This window comes from Carcharhinus amblyrhynchos, chromosome 10, assembly GCF_965287045.1.
Source record: "Carcharhinus amblyrhynchos chromosome 10, sCarAmb.v2.hapA, whole genome shotgun sequence".
NCBI classification, from domain to species: Eukaryota; Metazoa; Chordata; class Chondrichthyes; order Carcharhiniformes; family Carcharhinidae; genus Carcharhinus; species Carcharhinus amblyrhynchos.
The window spans coordinates 76,602,083-76,622,801 of NC_137333.1; positions in this window are offsets into that span (position 1 = coordinate 76,602,083).

Genomic DNA, 20,719 nt, shown 5'->3' on the forward strand with positions numbered 1-20,719 from the left:
GAACACAAGCACGGAGTTAATTTTAATCTGACAGTGAAAAGTTTCTTGTATTTAGTGCGACAATGGAGATGGCATTGAGCCTCCAATACTTGGCTTTAGTTACACAATTAGAAACATTTAACTTTATCTGTCTAGATACAATTGGGGTTAACCATCAAAATGTATTTATTAGGCTTGTACTCGTTAGAGTTTAGAAGAATGAGGGGAGATCTCATTGAGACGTATAAGATGATGAATGGGATGGATAGGATAGAGGTGGAGAGACTCTTCCCGCTCAGAAAGGATAGTCGGACTAGGGGGCACAGCCTCAAGATAAAGGGGGGGGCGGTTTAGAACGGAGTTGAGGAGGAACTTCTTCACTCAAAGGGTGGTGAATCTCTGGAATTCTCTGCCCGTTGAAGTGGTGGAGGCTACCTCGCTAAATATTTTTAAGGCACGGGTTGATGGGTTTTTGATAAGAGAGGGGATTGAGGGTTATGGGGAGAGGGCGGGAATGTGGAACTGAGCCAAGACAGATCAGCCATGATCTTATTGAATGGCGGGGCAGGCTCGAAGGGCTAGTTGGCCTACTCCTGCTCCTATTTCTTATGTTCTTATGTTCTTATGTTCTTAGTCACAAATAGGCTTACATTAACACTCCAATGAAGTTGCTGTGAAAATTCCCTAATCGCCAACTCTGGCACCTGTTCCAATACACTGAGGGAGAATTTAGCATGGCTAACCAGCAGGCCTTTTGGAATCAGGGAGGAAACTGGAGCACCTGGAAGAAACCCACGGTGACATGGGGAGAACATGTAGATTCCGCACAGACAGTGACCCAAGCCCAGAATCAAATCTGGGTCCTCTGGAGCCGTGAGGCAGCAATGCTAACCACTGTGCCACCCCATCAGAGATGAGAATTTCAGAAAGGGAAAGACCACACTATCTGGGGATCCTGCTTTGTCATTCAATAGAAACAAGAGTAGGCCATTCGGCTCCTCGAGCCTGCTCCACCGGTTAATAAGATCATGGCTGATCTTCTAGTCACCTCAAATCTACATCCAACCTACATCTCCTTCCATAATCTATCACCCATAGCAAGAATATATCCACCCCTGCCTTAAAGACATCCAAAGACTCTGCTCCCACCACCTTTTCAGAAAGATAATTCCAAAGACTCATGACCTTCTGGGAGAAAAAAACAAATAGTCTAATCTCCCTTTTAAATGGGCTACATCTTATTTTTAAACAGTGATTCCAAATTCTAGATTCTCCCACAAGAGGAAGTATCCTCTCTAAATTCACCATGTCAAGACACCACAGGATTTTATATGTTTCAATCAAGACATCGCTTACTCTCCTAAGCACCAGTGGATACAAGCCTAGTCTGTCTAATCTTTCCTGATAAGACAACCTGCCCATTGCAGGCACAGGTCTAATGAACCTCTCTAAATTGCTTCCACCACGTTTACCTCATTCCTGAAAGAAGATGACCCATACTGTTCCAGGTGTGGTCTCATTCATGATCTGCATAACTGAAGCATAACCTCCCTACTTTGGTATTCAATGACCCTTGCAATAGAGGATAACATTCTGTTAGCTTTCCTAATTACTTTTTGTAGCTGCGTACTCGCCTTTTGCAATTCATGCACTAAGACACCCAGATCCCTCTGCAGCTCAGCTCTGCAACTTCTCACCATTTAGATGATATGCTTCTCTATTATTTTACTCAATGAAATTGACAATTTCACTTGTTTTGCCAGATATTTACCAATTCATTTAACCTACCTGTATCTTTTTGTTCTCTTCACAACTTACTTTCCGACCTATCTTTGCGTCCAATACCGGCATCTCCACATCATATCTTTGTGTCATCAGCAATTTTGACAACTATTCCACCTGTTAATTATAATAAGTAATTTATATAAATTGTAAACTGATCCCTGTGGCACACTACTCATTACATCACCAACGTGAAAAAGTTCCATTTATGCCCACCTGTTAGCCAGCCAATTTTCTATCTGTGCCAATATGTTACCCCCTACACCATGAGGTTTTATTTTCCGCACTAACCTTTGATGTGGCACTTTATCAAATGCCTTTTGGAAATCTAAGTACAGTACATCCACCAGTTCCCTTTTATCCACAGCATGGTTACTTTCTCAAAAAACTCCAATAAGTTGGTTGAACGTGATTTCACTTTCACAAAACCATGTTGAATCTGCCTGATTATTTTGAACTTATCCAAGTGCCCTGCTATAACTCATTCAATATTATGTCTAACATTATCCCGATGACAGATATTAAGCTAACTGGCCTTTAGTTTCCCACTTTTTGTCTTCCTCACTTTTTGAATAATGGAGTTACATTTACTGTCTTCCAATTTAATGGACCTTTATCAAATCAATGCATTAACCATCGCATTAACCACTTCTTCTAAAACTGCAGGATGAAGTTCATGAGAACATGAGTATTTATCAGCCTGCAGTTCCAACAATTTGCTCAGTATCACTTCTTTGGTAATTTTCCTGAATTCCTCCCTCCTTTTCATTTCCTGAATTATTGCTGTTTCTGGGATGTTAATCCTATCTTCTATAGCGAAAACTGATGCAAAGTACTTGTTCAGTTCATCTGCCATTTCATTGTTTTCCATTATCAATTCTCAGGACTCATTTTCTGTAAGACCAACGCTCACTTTGTTAACAAAAACAAAATACTATAGACACTGGAATCTGAAACAAAAACAGAAAATGCTAGAAAAACTCAGTAGGTCTGGCAGTATCCATAAGGAGAAAATAGAGCTAACATTTTGAGTCCATATGACTCTTCTTCAGAGTTTGATTTGTTTGTTATCTAGTTTATTTTCTAAATACTTATAGAAACTTTTATTATCAGTTTTTAAATCTCTGGCTAGCTTTCTCTTGCATTATAAATTTCCCCTTCTAATTAATATTTTTGTCATCCTTTGCTGTTTCCTATATCCTGTCCAATCTTCTGACCTTCCACCTATCTTCGTACAATTATATGCTTTTCCTCGGGCTTCAACTCCACTTTCATGCCAACCTTCCATATTGCTTGATTCCCTGAGAGATTAAAAATCTGTCTACCTCAGCCTAAAATGTATTCAATGATGGCACATTTGCAATCCTTTTGGGTAGAGAATTCCAAAGTTTCACAACCCTTTGAATGTAGAAATTTCTCCTGATGTCACCTCAATGATCAGCCCTTATCCTGAAACTGTGCACCTTTGTTCTAGTTTTCTTAGCCAGGGGAAATAATCTCTCAGTGCTCACCCTATCAAGTCCTTCATCATCTTGAATGTTTCAATAAGATCTCCTCTCATTCCTCTGAACTCCAAAGAATATAGACCCAATTTACTCGACCTCTCATCAATGGACAAGCCAACCGTCTCATCTCAGGAACCAATCTAGTGAACATTCACTGTACTGCCTGCAATGCAAGTATATCATTTTTTAAATATTGTGGCCAAACATTTTGCATGGTTTTCTATACCAAAGCCCCATATAACTGTAGCAAGATTTCTTTATTCTTGTACTCCAAGCCCCTTGCAATAAAGGTCAACAGTAATTTGCTAAATTTTTGAGTTCTTAGTACAGGTACACCCAAGTTTCTCTGAACATCAAACTTTACAAGTTTTACACCCTTTAAAAAGTATTCCTTGTCTTCCTTACAATGAAAGTGAGTAATTTTACATTTCCCTATATTGTATTCAATCTGCCACTTCGTTGCTCACCCACTTAACCTGTCTATATCACTTTTCAACCTTTTTATGTCTCAGAACTTGCATACTCACATAGCTTTGTATTGTCAGCAAACTTAGATACATTATTCTCTACCTCTTTGTCTATTTAATTAATATAGATTGAAAACCTATGCAGAACTCCACTAGTCACAGCCTACCAATTTGAAAATGCTCCAGTTATCCCTACTCGTTGTTTCCTGTCCATTAATCAATCTTCTACTCATGCTAGTATATTACACCCAATTCCTTGTCATGTAACAAGCAAAGTGGATAATGGGCATCCTGTAGATGTAGTATATCTGGACTTTCAGAAGGCATTTGACAAGAAGTTAATTCACAAGGTTAGATTGCGTGGAATTAGGGATAATTTATTATCTTGGATAGGTGACTGGCTGATTGACAGAAGACAGAGAGTCAGGATAAATGTTTTTTTCTGGATGGCAAAAAGTAACTGGGGGGGTGCCACAGGATTCAGTCCTTGCACCCCAGCTATTTACAGTCTATATCAATGCCTTGAAAGGCTCTATAGCAAAATTTGCAGATGACACAAAATAAGCAGGATAGTAAGTTGCAATGAGGAAATAAGAATCCTACAAATCAATATAGATAGGTTAGGAGAGTGGCCAAAATGTGGTGGATGGAGTTTAATGTGGATAAGTGTGAGGTCATGCATTTTGGTTGGAAAATTGGAAAGATGACTTATTATCTAAATGGGGACAGACTTCAGGGTGTTCCAGTGCAGAGGGATCTGGGTGTTCTCGTTCATGAGTCACAGAAAACTAGCACGCAGGTACAGCCGATAATAAAGAAAGTGAATGGAACGTTGACATTTATAGCTAAAGGAATAGAATATAAAGGGAAGGAAATTTGTTGCAATTATACAAGGCATTGATGAGACTGCACCTGAAGTATTGTGCACAGTTTTGGTTCCCTTATTTAAGGAAAGATGTAGTGGCATTGGAATCTAGAAGATTCACTAGATTGATTCCAGAGATGAGCGGCTTGTCGTATGAAGAGAGATTGAACAGCTTACAGCTATACTGTCTGGGAATTTAGAAGAATGAGGGGAGATAAATTGAGGAATATAAGATAATAAAAGATATGGGTAAAGTTGACATGGAGCGGATGCTTCTTCTTATGGGGCATTCTAGGATGAGAGGTCATAGACTCAGGATAAGAGGTGGTAAATTTAAACAGAGTTGAGGACAACTTCTCCCAAAGGGTTGTGAATCTGTAGAATTCGCTACCCCAAAGTGCCATGGATGTTGGGACAGTAAGTAAATTAAGGAGGAGTTAGACAGATTTTTAATTGGTAATGTGTTGAAGGGTTATGGGGACAGGTAGGAAAATGGAGATGAGGAGCATATTAGCCATGATTGAATGGCGGAGCAGACTCAATGGGCCAAATGGCTTAATTCTGCTCCTATATCTTATGAGCTTATGAAATAATGTATTAACTTTTATGTGACGCCTTATCAAATGCCTTTGGGAAATCCAAATATATTACATCTATCAGTTCAGCTTTATCTACTCTACTAGCTACATACTTAAAAATTTAATAAATTTATAAAATAGTTTTTTGTAACGATTGATGCAATGGTGACACCTCTAGCAATCAGAGTCCACTTGTCAACTAACTTGCAGTCTCTTCTCATGAAGTATAAATTCCCTTTACAGTTGGTATTCTTGCAAATGCCTTGGTGAGCTCAAGACAAAAAGCTTTGACATGTGTCTTTTCTCAGAAATAACATTAGCCAGCTGTCCCTGCATACTGATGTAATGGGTTTAGTTAAATTTAGGACTCTTGTTTGAGATTAGAGCATGGCATTTTCAAATTTAATGTGGAATTCAATTGTATTATGTTTACTATTTCCTAACAGATCTTCTACTATGACATTGCTAACTAGCTCTGCCTTCATGCACAATATTACATCCAAAATAGTTTTATTCCTAGTTGGTTGCCTTTGTTACAATTTCAATAATATCTTGTTCAATCATCTGTCCAATGGTATAAACATTGTTATGGGGCCCATAAATTACTCCCACTGCTGTATATAACTCTTGTTATTCCTAATCTTCATCTATACAGATTTTACCTCCTGATCTTCTGAGTCAAGTTCCTTTCTCACTAATCACCATATGTTATCCTTTATTATTAGGTCTAATTCATCTCCTTCGTCAATCTGCCTGCCTTTCTGAAATGCTTGTACCCTGGAATTTTTATTTCCAAAATTGGTCACTTTGTAACTATGTCTCTGTAATGGTGATTAAATGGAAATCATTTGCCTCTAATTGTGCCATTGGTTCATCTGTTCTATTACTGATGCTCCATGCATTCAGATAAAGTGATTTATTCATTTTTTTACTACTATTCCCTGCATGGACCTTCCTCTCCAATTCATCAATATAATTAAATTCTCTGTCCATTCCTGTCCCAATCAGATTTTCTTTACCCACATTAATTAACTTTTCTGCTGCCTTAATATTTACTTTGAATTACTGCATCGGAAACAGACTTTTGAATGACCTCAAGCTTATTCATCATTAAGTTGCTCACCAATGCTCAAATTAGATTCTACCAGGACTACTTGGCTTCAGATCACATTATAACCATTGAAACTTGAACACAAGAGCTAAATTCCAGAGTTCCTGAATTGACATCAGGGCAGCATTTCAAAAAGAGCCCTAGTAAAATTAAAGTCAGTGGCAATTAGGGTGTGATACTCTCTAGTGGCTGAAATCATTCTGATAGAAAGGAAAATAGTTGTAATTGCTGGAGGCAATCATTGCAATCCCAAGACATTGCTGCAAGAGCTCTTACAGCATTCTAGCATCAACTATCTTTAGCTGCCTTTCTAATAACCTTTTCTCCAACATAAGGTCAGAAATACAGTTGTTCACTCATAACTTCACAGTGTTCAGTTCTCTTTATAATTCTTCATATAATGAAGCAGCTGATTCCAAGACCTGGACAACATTCAAGCCTGGCTAATAAATATCAAGTAATTTCCACATCAAACAATTGCCAGGCAAGTTCCAGCAAGAGAGAGCATAACCTTTTGCACCACCCTTGATATTCACTATTATTATCATTGGCATGTCCACCACCGATTAACATTCCAAGGGTCACTGTTGTTCAGAAACTGAACTGGACCAAGCATGTAAATAAGGTGACTATTAGACCAGGTCAAAGGCAAGTTGTTCCTGTCCTGACTCCTCAAAGCCTCACTATCATCTAAAAAGCACAAGTCAGGAATGGAATGAGATCATGGGTCCAACAATTAAGAAGTTAAACCCCATCCAGGATGAAGTAGTCTGCTTGATTGGCACCTCATCCACAAGGATCATGATTGATTTGATCAAACAGGCCATAGTTTAACTGTGTACTTTTTATGATACATTGTAAAGACACAAAAAAAAACTCCTTTGGTAGCATCTCCCAAACCTACAACCTTTAGCATGAATGCATGGAATACCATCACCTCCAAGTTTCCTTCAAACTCACACATCATCCTGATTAAGACACATACCATTGTTCTTTCATCATTCCTGGATCCAAACACTGACACTCCCTCACTTAGCAGCATTGCTGAAGGAGTTTCACTACATGGATACAGGGATTTAAGAGGGTCAACAATCAACTTCACAGAATAATGAGAAAAGAAATAAATACCAGCCTTGTCAGATATGCTCTGTTAGGAAACCGAAGGTAATGAATGTGTGGGGGGGGGTGTTGATTAACTTTCAACTGTGATAGCAAGAGCAACAGCGTGAAGAATAGATATAGCTTAGAAACTAGAGATCCTTGTAAGACAAAAAGATTTTCTTTGTTCTTCAGGTTTTAGCCAGAAGCTAGGCCAGATGCAGGTATGTCACGGAGCAGTGAAAAGTCCTCTCTCAACCCTTTTGGGAGAAGCTAGAGAGACAGAGAGAGAGAGAGAGACCAGCTCTCTCAGCTTTGTTAGAAGCTATATAATAGAGAAATGTGCAAGAAAGCAAGCTTCAGAGGAACTAAGGGACAGTTTGGTCTAAAAACATAAAAATAGACCAGGATACTGGACCCCAGGCAAAGCTGAGAAGGAATTTGTTGGTGAGAATTCTAGAAAAAGGTTTCTAGAATACTTCTAAAATTTGGAATGTCTTACTACCGTCAAATTGTAAACCAACTGGGAAGAAAGTATTGACTGGATATCAGGATTTGTGTAACAGGTTAGGAGAGTGGGCAAAGAAATGTTAGATGGAACACAATGTGGAGAAGTGTGAGATTATGCACTTTGGAAGGAGAAATGGAGGCATAGGCTATTTTCTAAATGGGGAAATGCTTAGGAAATCAGAAACATAAAGGGATTTGGGAGTTCTTGTTGAAGGTCTCTTAAGGTTAATGTGCAGGTTCAGTCAGCCGTTAGGAAGGCAAATGCAATGTTAGCATTCATGTCAAGAAGGCTAGAATACAAGGGCAGGGATGTACTTCTGAAGCTGTATAAGGCTCTGGTCAGACCTATTTGGGGCATTGTGAGCAGTTTTGGGCTCTGTATCTAAGGAAGGATGTGCTGTCCTTGGAAATGGTCCAGAGGAGGTTCACAAAATTGATCCCTGGAATGAAGAGCTTGTCATATGAGGAACGGGTTGAGGACTCTGGGTTTGCACTCATTGGAGTTTAGAAGGATGAGGAGGGGTCTTATTGAAACTTACAGGATACTGCAAGGCCTGGATAGAGTGGATATGGAAAGGATGTTTCCACTCGTAGGAAAAACTAGAACCACAGGGCACAACCACAGGCTAGAACAGAGATGAGGAGGGATTTTTTTCAGCCAGAGAGTGGTGAATCTGTAGAACTCTTTGCCGCAGAAGGCTGTGGGGGCCAGGTCATTAAGTGTCTTTAAGACAGAGATAGATATGTTCTTGATTAATAAGGGGATCAGGGGTTAAGGGGAAAAGGCAGGAGAATGGGGATGAGAAAACTATCAGTCATAATTGAATGGCAGAGAAGACTCATTGGGCCGAATGACCTAACTCTGTTCCTATGACTTACAGTCTTACAGAAAGTCAATCAAAGCAACAAAAACCTACAGGAGTTGGAACAAAATCCTGGAACAGATTCATTGTGAAAAGTGGAGTGGAAGCTCTGGTCAAAAGAATCCTTTGGAAAATGTGGACTGGGTTTGGAATGTGAACCACTAAGTGATCTACCTAACTCACAGTCAGACCTCATGTCCATGACCATAGACCAACTCTAAAATTCTGCCTAACCTAAGGGTGTGAGGTATGTGGGGAATGACATTAAATGGTATCACAGTCAAAAGGCAATGGCTAGCATTTAAACAATTAATACATGGTTTGCATCAAATTTACATTCCTTTAAGCTACAAAAATCCAGTAGGAAAAGTGATCTAACCATGGCTAACAAAAGAAGTTAAGGATTATATCAGATCAAAGGAAGAGGCATATAAATTTGCCCCAAAAAAGTAGCAAGCATGAGGATTGGGAGCACTTTGAAATTCAACAAAAGAGAACAAACAAATTAATAAAGAAAAACAGAATATGAAATTAAATAAGTGAGGAACATAAAAACAGACTGCAAGAGTTTCTATAGGTATGTAAAAATGATACTGTTAGTAAAGACAAATGTGGGCCTATTACAGGGATAGTTATGATGGGAAATGGCGGAGAAACTAAACATACTTCATGCGAGATTTTCTGCCTATCTTTGGTGGGCAAGACAGATGAAGAGGGCAGAAGAGTGTGTCCATAGGTCTAAGGGTAGTCAAATAAATGGCAGGGTCCATGGGGAGACGTGTCAGCTGTGTAAGGTGCAATATGTGGGAGTTCCTGGAGACACAGCATCTTCGGAAAGTCCACATCTGCACCAAATGTCTGGAGTTGCAGCGTTTGAGGGCTCAGGTTAGGCAACTGGAGTTGAGGCTGGAGGATTTATTTTTAGTGAGGGAAAATGAGGCACTAATGAATAGGAACCAGATTCAAGAGGGAATCCCAGAGCCAAGGAGGGGGGATGGGTGGGTTACAGTTAGGAAGGGGAAAAAGAAGAGGAGTAATGTTCCAAAGGCTACCCAAGATAGCAGGGGTAAGGCACCAACTGAGGTGGAAAGGGCACGAGGGGAAGAGGAAAATGCCTCAGAGGGAAGGAAGGGGGCTGGATGTGAGATAGTGGTGGGGGACGGGAGGGTTAGAGGAATTGATAGGCGGTTCTGTGGGCAAAAGCGGGACTCCAGGATGGTGGTCTGCCTCCCTGGAGCTGGGGTACAGGATGTGTCGGAGAGGGTAGAGGGAATCTTGAAGGGCCAAGGGACCCAGGCAGATGTAATTATACATGTAGGAGAGAAGGACATAGGAAGGAAGAGTAGGGGGGAAATACGTACGCAGTTCAGGGAGTTGGGAGCCAGGCTGAAGTGTAGGGCCTCCAGGGTGGCGATCTCTGGGCTGCTGCCAGTGCCCAGCAATAGCAGGGATAAGAATAATGATCCTGCAGCTGAATGCATGGCTGAGGGATTGGTGCAGGACTGAGGGTTTTAGTTTTGTTGACCATTGGGAAGTCTTTGCAAAGGAAGGGCACTTCTATAAGAGGGATAGGGAACACTTAATTGGGAAGGGGACACATATTTTAGCTGGGAGGTTGGCTGGAGTGTTTAGGCAGGGTTTAAAATAGTATGGAGGGGGGCTGGGGAGGAGAGAGACAGCTCAGGCACTGGGAGTGAGTTGGAGGTCAGGGTAAGTCTAGTTGATAGGAAAATCCCCCAGGAGAAGGAGGATCCGAGAGGGCCTGAGGGTCTTAGGTGCATCTGTTTTAATGCGAAGAGTGTGACGGGGAAGTCGGATGAACTTAGGGCCTTGATGTTCGCGAGGAATTTAGATGTGGTGGCAGTGACAGAGACATGGTTAAAGGAGGGGCAGGACTGGCAGCTAAATGTTCCAGGGTATAAGTGTTTTAGGCGTGATAGGGGAGGGTTGAAAAGAGGAGGGGGAGTGGCGCTCTTAGTTAGCGAGCGGATCACAGCGGTGCAGAGTGAGGATAACATGGAGGGGTTGGAAATTGAGTCTCTGTGGGTGGAGTTGAGGAATAGGAAGGGGGCCATTACTATGCTAGGAGTGTACTATAGGCCGCCTGATAGCCCACGGGCAGTGGAAGAGGGTATATGTAGGGACATTTTGGATAAGTGTAGGAAGAATAGGGTTGTCGTAGTGGGAGATTTTAATCTCCCTGGGGTGGATTGGAAGGTGCCTAGAGCTGGGGGGGTCTGATGGGGAGGAATTCGTAAGATGTGTATTGGAAGGATCCTTGCAACAGTATGTAGATAGCCCGACTAGAGAGGGGGTGATACTGGATTTAGTTCTGGGAAATGAGCCGGGTCAGGTGGTTGAAGTTGCGGTAGGCGAACATATGGCTAATAGTGACCACAACTCCGTCTACTTTAGGATACGAATGGAAAAAGATGAGAGCTGTCCTAAGGGGAGGGTGCTAAATTGGGGGAAGGCTAGATACAGCCGGATTAGGCAGGAGCTTAGGGATACAGACTGGGATAGGCTTTTGGAAGGCAAGACCACGTTAGGCATGTGGGAGTCTTTCAAGGGAAAACTGCAAAGGGTGCAGGAAAGGCATGTGCCAGTTAGGAGAAAGGATGGGAAAGGTAGGATTAGGGAACCGTGGATTACTAGAGATATAGAAGACCTGGTTAGGAAGAAACGAGAGGCGTATGTCAGGTCTAAGCAGCTGGGAATGGAGACAGCGTTGGAGGAATACAGAGAGAGTAGGAGGGATCTCAAATGGGGAGTTAGGAGAGCAAAGAGGGGGCATGAGATGGCTTTGGCAGGTAGGGTTAAGGAGAATCCAAAGGCGTTTTACTCCTATCTGAAGAACAAAAGGGTGGCTAGGGGTAATATCGGTCCTTTCAGGGACAGACATGGGGAATTGTGCTTAGAGGCAGAGGGAATGGGGGAGATCCTGAATGAATACTTTGCATCCGTATTCACGAAGGAGAGGGGCTTGATGTCTGGTACGGTCATTGAGGGAGCGGTAGACCAATTGAAAGATCTATTGATTACGAGGGAAGAAGTGTTAGGGCTTTTAGATGGCATTAAAACCGATAAATCTCCGGGGCCCGATTGCATTTATCCTAGGCTGCTTAGAGAGGCGAGGGATGAGATTGCTGGGCCTCTGATGCGAATCTTTCTCTCTTCTTTGGACACAGGTGAGGTCCCAGAGGACTGGAGGATAGCGAACGTGGTACCGTTGTTTAAAAAGAGTAGGAGGGATAGCCCGGGTAACTATAGGCCGGTGAGCTTAACGTCAGTGGTAGGTAAGTTGACGGAGAGGATTCTTAGGGATAGGATGTATGCGCACTTGGAGCATTGCGATCTGATTAAGGATACGCAGCATGGCTTTGTCAAGGGGAAGTCTTGCCTTACGAATCTGGTAGAATTCTTTGAGGAAGTGACAAAAACGGTTGACGAAGGACGAGCCGTTGATGTCGTCTATATGGATTTCAGTAAGGCGTTTGACAAAGTCCCTCATGGTAGGTTGGTACAGAAGATTATAGCTCATGGGATATGTGGTCAGGTATCTAGATGGGTAGAGAACTGGCTTGCAAAGAGGAGTCAGAGAGTAGTAGTGGAGGGGTCTTTTTCTAGCTGGAGGTCTGTCACTAGTGGTGTGCTGCAGGGCTCAGTACTGGGACCTCTTCTTTGTAGTGTATATAACCTCCCTCTAGTATCTGTGTTGTACCTCTGCCCCCTCACCTTAAGTCCATGGCCCCTTGTCCTACGACAGGCACATGACTGAGTTGGAGATGGGTGGATATAGGAGATCCTTTTAAATAAGGGTAATTAGCATTGGGGCGTCCCTGGTAATGTAAATGGGTATAGTATGATAATAATGCTTTTTCTCTTTTCATTCACAGGTTTTAAGTCGGTCCACCTCGTGTCCAATGAGGGGCATACGCACGATGGGTCGTACTGGGGCTGCTCTTGGTTGTTCGAGATTGGCCTAGTGCTTCATGTCGTTAGTGTGTGCCTAAACTGGACAAGATACTGTGCAAAACGACAGCTCAGTGACCATCGCTGATTGCTGTGCAGACGCATGGATTTGGGCCGGTGTCTGTGGGAGTTTGCGCATTCTCCCCATGCTTGCGTGGGTTTTCTCCGTGTGCTCCGGTTTCCTCCCACACCCCAAAGATGTGCTGTTAGGCTGATTGGCAGGAATAAATGGTCCCTAAATCAGTTTCCCTCAATCTGGATGGCCATAAAACATTAGACAGGGGTTGTGGGTAGAGAGGTGGACTGGTGGTGTTGAGATGGCGGCGTGGGCTCGATGGGCCTAAAGGCCTGTTTCCCGGGCTGATTTTTGTTCTTTGTTCTTCTTTGTTCAGAAAATCCACCCACAGTCCCATATGGTACTTACACTGCGGGATTTCCCATTGAGATAGACCCCACCCTCCGGTAATGACACAATGTGATCTCCACTATGAAGGGTTGGGAACCCCAATACCATATATTCAAATGTCATTAGTGGACTCCAGCTGTATCATCTCCCCACCTAAGGAATCATCCCTGCTGATGTAATGTCATGTTGGCAGGATTTACAAGTCCAAGACAAATGGGAACCTGGTGAAGAGAACCTATGGGGGGGGGGGGGGGGGGGGGGGCACACCTGTGCGCAGGCCCCAGGTAGGACAGGGTCATACCCAGGCAGTACCCTGGCAGTGCCTGGGCACTGCTGCGGGGTGCACTTCCATTTGGGAAATTCAGTGTGAGAATGGAGGAAGGTTCCCAATGGTGACATGTCTGTGGGGGGGTTGGATCTCATATCCATGAGGGAATCCTTTTCATATTTTTATTTTTTTCAGATCAGATTTCCCAATCTGTCAGGGACCAAGTTTGCTGGTGGAACAGGCTCACTCAGAGCCCGCCCAGTCAGCGTGATGTCATGACACCAGGGTTGTTTTTGATTATGTCAAAATATATGGTGGGGAAAGCCAGCTGTGCAGCTAGTGAAATACACAGTGTTTATAGAATATAATGCAGAAATTGTAATTATCCACTTTGGCATAAAAAACAGAAATGTAGAGTATTTCTTAAATGGGGAGAGATTTGGGAATGTTGATGTCCAAAGAGACCTGGCTGTTCTTATTCATACATCACCGAAAGCTAAGATAATGCAGATGTAACAAGCAATTCGGAAGACAAATAGTATGTTTGCATTTAATGCAAGAGATGCAGCATAGGAATAAGGAAATTTTGCTGCAGCTGTAGAGTCCTGGTGAGGCCACACTGTGAATACTATGCAGTTTTGGTATCCTTGCTGCAGGCTGGATATACTGGTCTTAGAGGATATGCAACAAAGGTTCACCAGATTAATTGTAGGGATGGTAGGACTGTCCTTTAAGGAAAGATTGAGGAGACATGTATTCTCTAGAGTTTAGAAGAGAGATAATCTCATTCAAGAGTACAAAATTGTTGACATGGTAAATGCACAACGATTTACTTGGTTGGGGAGGGAGGGGCGGAGGCAGCTATGTCTTGTGGACATAGTTTCAGAATACGACATAGGCCATTTAGGACTGAGGTGAGGAAGAATTTCTTCAGTCAGAGGGTGATAAATCTTTGGAACTCTCTACTCCAGAGGGCTGTGGAGACTTAGTCCTTGAGTACGTTCAAAGCAAAAGTTGATAGATTTCTAGATATAGGCATTATTAGTTCCTTTGCTGTCGTGTGAAGTTTTCCTTGACTTTACAATTCTGTAACTCACTCAGCATAAGACTCCAAGGAACTTTAATATCAGAAGTAGAGAGCAAAAGTGCTTCACTTGCCATGAGTTGTGACCACCAATACATTTATCTCCTGTCTAGCACACCTAATGTATTCCTAAAAAAGACTACTAAATGAAAACGTGCTAGATTATCACTTACCTATTAGAAACCCATGTGTTAAGAGTGAGTTATATTTCCTATCTGAGTCATGCTTACATAATACAAATTATGAACCTTCAATATGAACTTATGTAATATAAACAAGCAATGTCAATAAAATAGTATCTGTGGTTGTGGTGCACTCCTTATGAAAAAGAAACTTAAACTTTTGTTGTGACCAACGGAGGAGATTGAATAGAGGCGAGCCAGTTCATTCCTTCTCAGGTGGTCATGACATTAGAAAAATAAGAGGTGATGTTATTGAAACATTTGAGATCCTGAGGGAACTTGACAGGGTCGATGCATGAAGAACATTTTCCCCCTTGGAGGAGGGACTAAAACTAAAGGATAGTTTAAAAATATGGGATCTCCCGTTTAAGATGAAAGTGAGATTTTGTTCTCTCAAGGGGTCAGAAGTCTTTGGAACTCTCTTCCCCAGAGATGGAAGCAGGGTCACTGAATATTTTTAAGGCCGAGGTAAATAAGGCTAGCAAGGGAGTCAAAGGTTATTGGGGACAGATGGGAATGTGCAGTTAGGTCCATGATATTATTGATTGGCAGGGCAGGCTGAAGGGACCCAATAGCCTTCTCCTACTCCTGCTTCATAAGTTTGTATAAGCCCAAAATGGACACTTTCGTGTGACACAAAATGGAGTGAGGTGAAGTGACATTTTTCCTGCCAATACACATGGAACTGAGGTAACTTTCATGTCTGGGCAAATCTTGGCAAAGCCATTAAAATGCAAATGACTTGTTGTGATAACAGCAACATTTCTTCAACAAATTTTTAAAAATGGGTGCACAATACTGGTGCAGCCTTTTTAACTTCAAACTTGAAATCCAGAAACAGTGTGTGTGAAAAACTATTATATCAAGATGAAATGTGGATGAGTGATGTTATGGTCACATGACAGGGGCAAAGGTTAGAATTTTCTAGCACCAGGTTAAAGTCCAACAGGTTTATTTGGTAGCAAACACCACTAATTTTCGGGACTCTGCCCCTTCGTCAGAGTAGAACTCCCCACTCGCCTGATGAAGGGGCAGAGTCCCAAAAGCTAGTGGTGTTTGCTACCAAATAAACCTGTCGGATTTTAACCTGGTGTTGTGAGACTTCTTACTGTGTTTACCCCAGTCCAACGCCGGCATCTCCACATCATGACTAACGTGGCCAACCATTCAAAGGTGCATTGACTTTAACAGGACTCGAAGATCCTACTGGCGGGAGAAGCCAGAAAAATCCAGCCAAGATTTACAGTAATGGTTCTAATATGGCATATTCTGGTCAAACAGGCAAAAATGTATGTCAGCAAAGGAATAATGTCCTAGAATTATCTGCTCTTTCACCAAATATTGGCTGAGATTTAAGTTGGCCTTAACACTCTACCTGAGGAACTACATCAGGCCTCCAGTATCACACCTTGACTGGAGCATACAGTAATAAGAGAAATCTGCCACAGTGTTTCATCTTTTACTGTTAAGTATTAAATCAGTATCAGTAGAGTTGTACAGCAAGATAAAAGGATGAAAAGCTTGCCACATTGTGGGTTACTTAAGCAAGTAGCTGAGCTTTATTACAGTCCAGAATGGAAAAGAGGGGAAAACCTGTGAACGCTTCTGATGATGTCAGGTGACTAATCAGAGATGCACTGGTTACTATATATATCCCTGCCCCTTTACTTCAATGGTAAGACAATGGACTTTAAATGGTACACGTTATCACTTATCCACTATGAACATTGGTTTACATTACCAAATCTTATATATATGAACAGTTAATCCAAGAATCTTTTTGGCAGACATTGATTTAATTTTGTAAAATATGATGTTCTGGAGTCTTATCTTCATTATCCTCGGGAGTCAGTTCTTCACTAAAACCAATTCTTCGTTTTGTGAAGTTGCTTCCTTGTCGGCTTCCATAGACATGAGGTAGCCAGAGTAGAATCTGAACTCAGTTCTGAAGTAATTCTGGGTTCATAATTTCACAATCTTGGAATACAGACTCCCAGTTATCCACTCTTCAGAGCGAGGATTAGATCTGTGTCTCTCCTCCAAATTCTCGCATCAAATTGTATAGTATAAGAAACCGGATATGTCTTAGCTAGAATTAATCATAGAGATTTACAGCTTGGAAACAGACCTTATGGCCCAACTTATCCATGCCACTCTTTTTTTTAAAGCTACTCCCAATTGCCCACATTTGGCCCATATCCCTCTATATCCATCTTACCCATATAACTGTCGAAAAGCTTTTTCAAAGACAAAATTGTACCTGCCTCTACTACTACCTCTGGCAGCTTGTTCCAGATGCTCACCGCCCTGTGTGTGAAAAAATTGCCCCTCTGGATCCTTTTGTATCTCTCCCCTCTTGTTGCATGTATCCATTTCTCATAGTTTCTTGCAAAAACACTTTCTCTTTAGTTGAAACTCCTCTGTTTTGATGTTAGTTTATGGCAAGTAACTTGCATTTGTTGTTGTCACTCTACTATTCTAGTAGTATAGGTGGTATGAGCAAATTAAATTTGCTTCTCAGCTTCCTTCTCAAGAGCAGTGTACTGGCAAATTTTGTGTTGTCACATGAGCAGTCATAGAGTCATACAAGTTTAAACATGGAGACAGGCCCTTCGGCCCAACTTGTCCATGCTGCCCTTCTCTTAAGCCACTAAACTAGTCCCAATTGCCCGTGTTTGGTCTATATCCCTCTATACCTATCTTACCCATGTAACTGTCTAAATGCTTTTTAAAAAATTGTACCCATCACTAATACTACCTCTGGCAGCTTATTCCATATACTCACCACCCTCTGTGTGAAAAAATTGGCCCTCTGGACCCTTCTATATCTCTCCCCTCTCACCTTAAACATAGACCCTCTCGTTTCAGACTCCGCTATCTTTCGAAAAAGATGTTGACTATCTAGCTGATCCATAACCCTCATTATTTTATAGACCTCTATAAGATCACCCCTAAGTCTCCTAGGCTCCAAGAAAAAAAGTCCCAGTCTACCCAGCCTCTCCTTATAGCTCAAACCATCAAGTCCCAGTAGCATCCTAGTAAATTTTCTTTGCACTCTTTCTAGTTTAATAATTTCCTTTCTATAATAGGGTGACCAGAACTGTACACAGTGTTCCAAGTCTGGCCTTACCAATGTCTTGTTCAACTTCAACAAGACATCCAAACTCTTGTATTCAATGTTCTAATCAATGAAACAAAGCATACCGAATGCCTTCTTCACCCCTGTCCACTTGTGACTCCACTTTCAAGGAGCTATGAGTCTGTACCCAGTGTTCCAATAGGATATGAAAATGTTGTTTATTCTCCTAGATAACAAACCTTCGTCTTTTGACGCTTTAATGGCATGCTTCAGTGACTGTACAAACCTCTCTGCAATTAGCAGATGGATGACATGGTACAGTGCTTGTTTGCTATATACCATTGCTTCTAAGGTAATCCACAAATTCCTTAGATGTAAATTGTGTTCTTCAAGCTTTCCAAATCTTGTGAATAGCTCATCTAACTTCTCTATGGTTCTTTCCATTGTGGTAGATTTCATTATCATGACTTTGGGCCATTCCAAATGCAAGTCAACTAAGTCACATTTTTCTTTCTTCACTCGAAGATTGTGTTTTTCTAGATGCTGCAGGGTTTCTTCTAAGTTTTGTAAATGTCCCTGTTCATTTCATCCTTGATTAGAATGTTTTCTAGATAACACTGACACCATTGAGGCTACTTACGATTTGATCCATGGAGTTTTGAAACAAGGCCAGTGCCGATGTTATTATGAATGGTAGGCATTTATACAGGAATAATCCTTTGTCAGTTACAATTGTTAGCAGTGATTGCAACTCAGTTGCCACATTCATTTGGAGGTCGTCTTGGGACAAGTCTATCTACCTGCTGACCCTGGACAATCCAGCGAATAGTCCTCAATTAATGGTAAGATGTACTGGTTAACACAGAACACTAAATTTATCATTGTCTTGAAGTCACCACAAATTCTTATATAACTATCTGGTTTAATGACAAGGACAAATAGAGTTGCCCAATTGCTCATGTTTATAATCATTCATCCTCTAATTCCACTTCTATTTTCAGTTTAATTACATGCGGCCAAATGGGCCACCTAAAATGACAGTTTATAAAGCAACCTGGGACAATTGGGCAAAAACTAAAACAGCAGGCTACAGCCTAAAAGACAGAGATAACCAGGCTGCAGCTCAGACGACTGAATACACAGGATATTGGCCATGTCTAGGACAAAGGGGACTTTCTGTCAAACTGGGTTGTTTAACAGACACAAGGGCGCCGTAACTCCTTATTTGGGAGGGAGGCATGTGTCCTATGTGTCCCCAGCACCTACAGACATGGCTGTTGGGAACACACCTAGAGATTGGAGTAGCAGCACCCAATTGGACTTTAGAGTGATCAAATCCTGATCGATTGATTGGCAATAGCCAAAAGGGGTGCGAAAACCAACAAGGTATAAAGGGTGCTACACAATCAAGAATGTCTCTCTCTCTGACCCCACGAACGAGCTACAGGAACAGTGACCATCACCAACAACGACCAGCACGGGAAGAGCCACCATACCCAAGAAGAAAGGAAGACCAGAGCCAGAGTACCAGAGTACAGACCAAAAGTCCAGACTACGCAGAGGACTACAGAGACCAGCGCACAGATAAAGGCCAATATCTGCTTGGGTACTTGCCAGTCACGCAAAGTTAAGTCAAGGTCTAGTATTGGACTTGGACTTTAATATTTTCTATAACTTATTATTGATTATGTATTTTAAATAAAAGTTGTGTACTAATAAGAAGTCTCCTTGCAATTCTTTGTCCACCGTATAAGGGTTAAATCAGGCTGTGTGGCAGGCACAGCATGCATGTGGCATAGTTCTTATCTTTAAGCAACTAGGGGTGCTATCAGGTTTGATCTTGAGCCTTACTTCGACTCCAGTCACAGAGTTTAATGTATTCTCAAACTCCTTTCTATACTTCTCTAGAAGATATTGTTGTGTGTTCTTGTCATCAACCAATTGGTTAATTGCTCCCTGAGTTAAACTTGATTTTGTTTAACCACAGTCTTTCAAAGGGTGCAGGAAAATAGCATTTTACTGTGGGCAGTGGCAATTCTGCTGATTGACTATTAGGTTCTACTTGAACCATGATACATCCCTTCAGTGGAACAACCTCCGTGGTATAAGTTCACAGGATTATGTTTGATGGTTTTAGCGGTAGATGTTTGAGCTTCTGATTATATATATTTTCTGAGGTGCATGATACAGCTGCTCCCATATCTACTTCCATCTTTACTTCTTTCCTGTTCAATTTTGGATAAAACTAGAAACTTTGTGTAAGACCTTGCATGGACAGGATTCCTAGTTTAAGTTCTTATGTCTTCTCCAGTATGGTATCATCTTGGGAATTTTCATCTCATCAGACATTTTGTGGGCATTTTTGTAGACCTTTTGCACACTTTCAGGATTTGAGAAGTCTGTCAGGTCCAATATGCCTTTGTTATATGGCATTTCTTGCCACAGTTTCTACTTTTCTCTATTCCAACATTCATATGGAGAGTGCCCCACCTAAGCACATCTATGGTATGCTTGCATTTTAAGATATTTCTTTGAGTCAGTTCCCATCTTGTATATTTTGGTGGCAGCTTCAATTTGGGAAGCTTTCTTCACAGTCAATTCCATGGACACCCTGATCTCAACATCAAGTTTTAGTGTTAAAGAACTTTCGTTGAGCTATCATCTTTGAATTGCTCCATTTTGAAGTCCACAAACAAGTCTATCTTGCAAAGTGTCTTCGAGGGTCAGGCCAAACTCACAATTTTTCACTAGTCTTAACGTAGCAACAAACTGCAATACATTTTTGCCTTCTTCCTGGCTCCGTCAATGGAGTCTGAATCTCTCAACAATTATTAGTGGTTTAGGTGAAAAGTGATTTTCCAGAATCTTGGTCAGTTCCATCAGGCTTCTCAGGATGGAAAAGAGTCTGTAGTAGTGTAATGGTTTTATGATCTACTACACTAGGGAAAGTGACTATTTTAAGTTAATCTT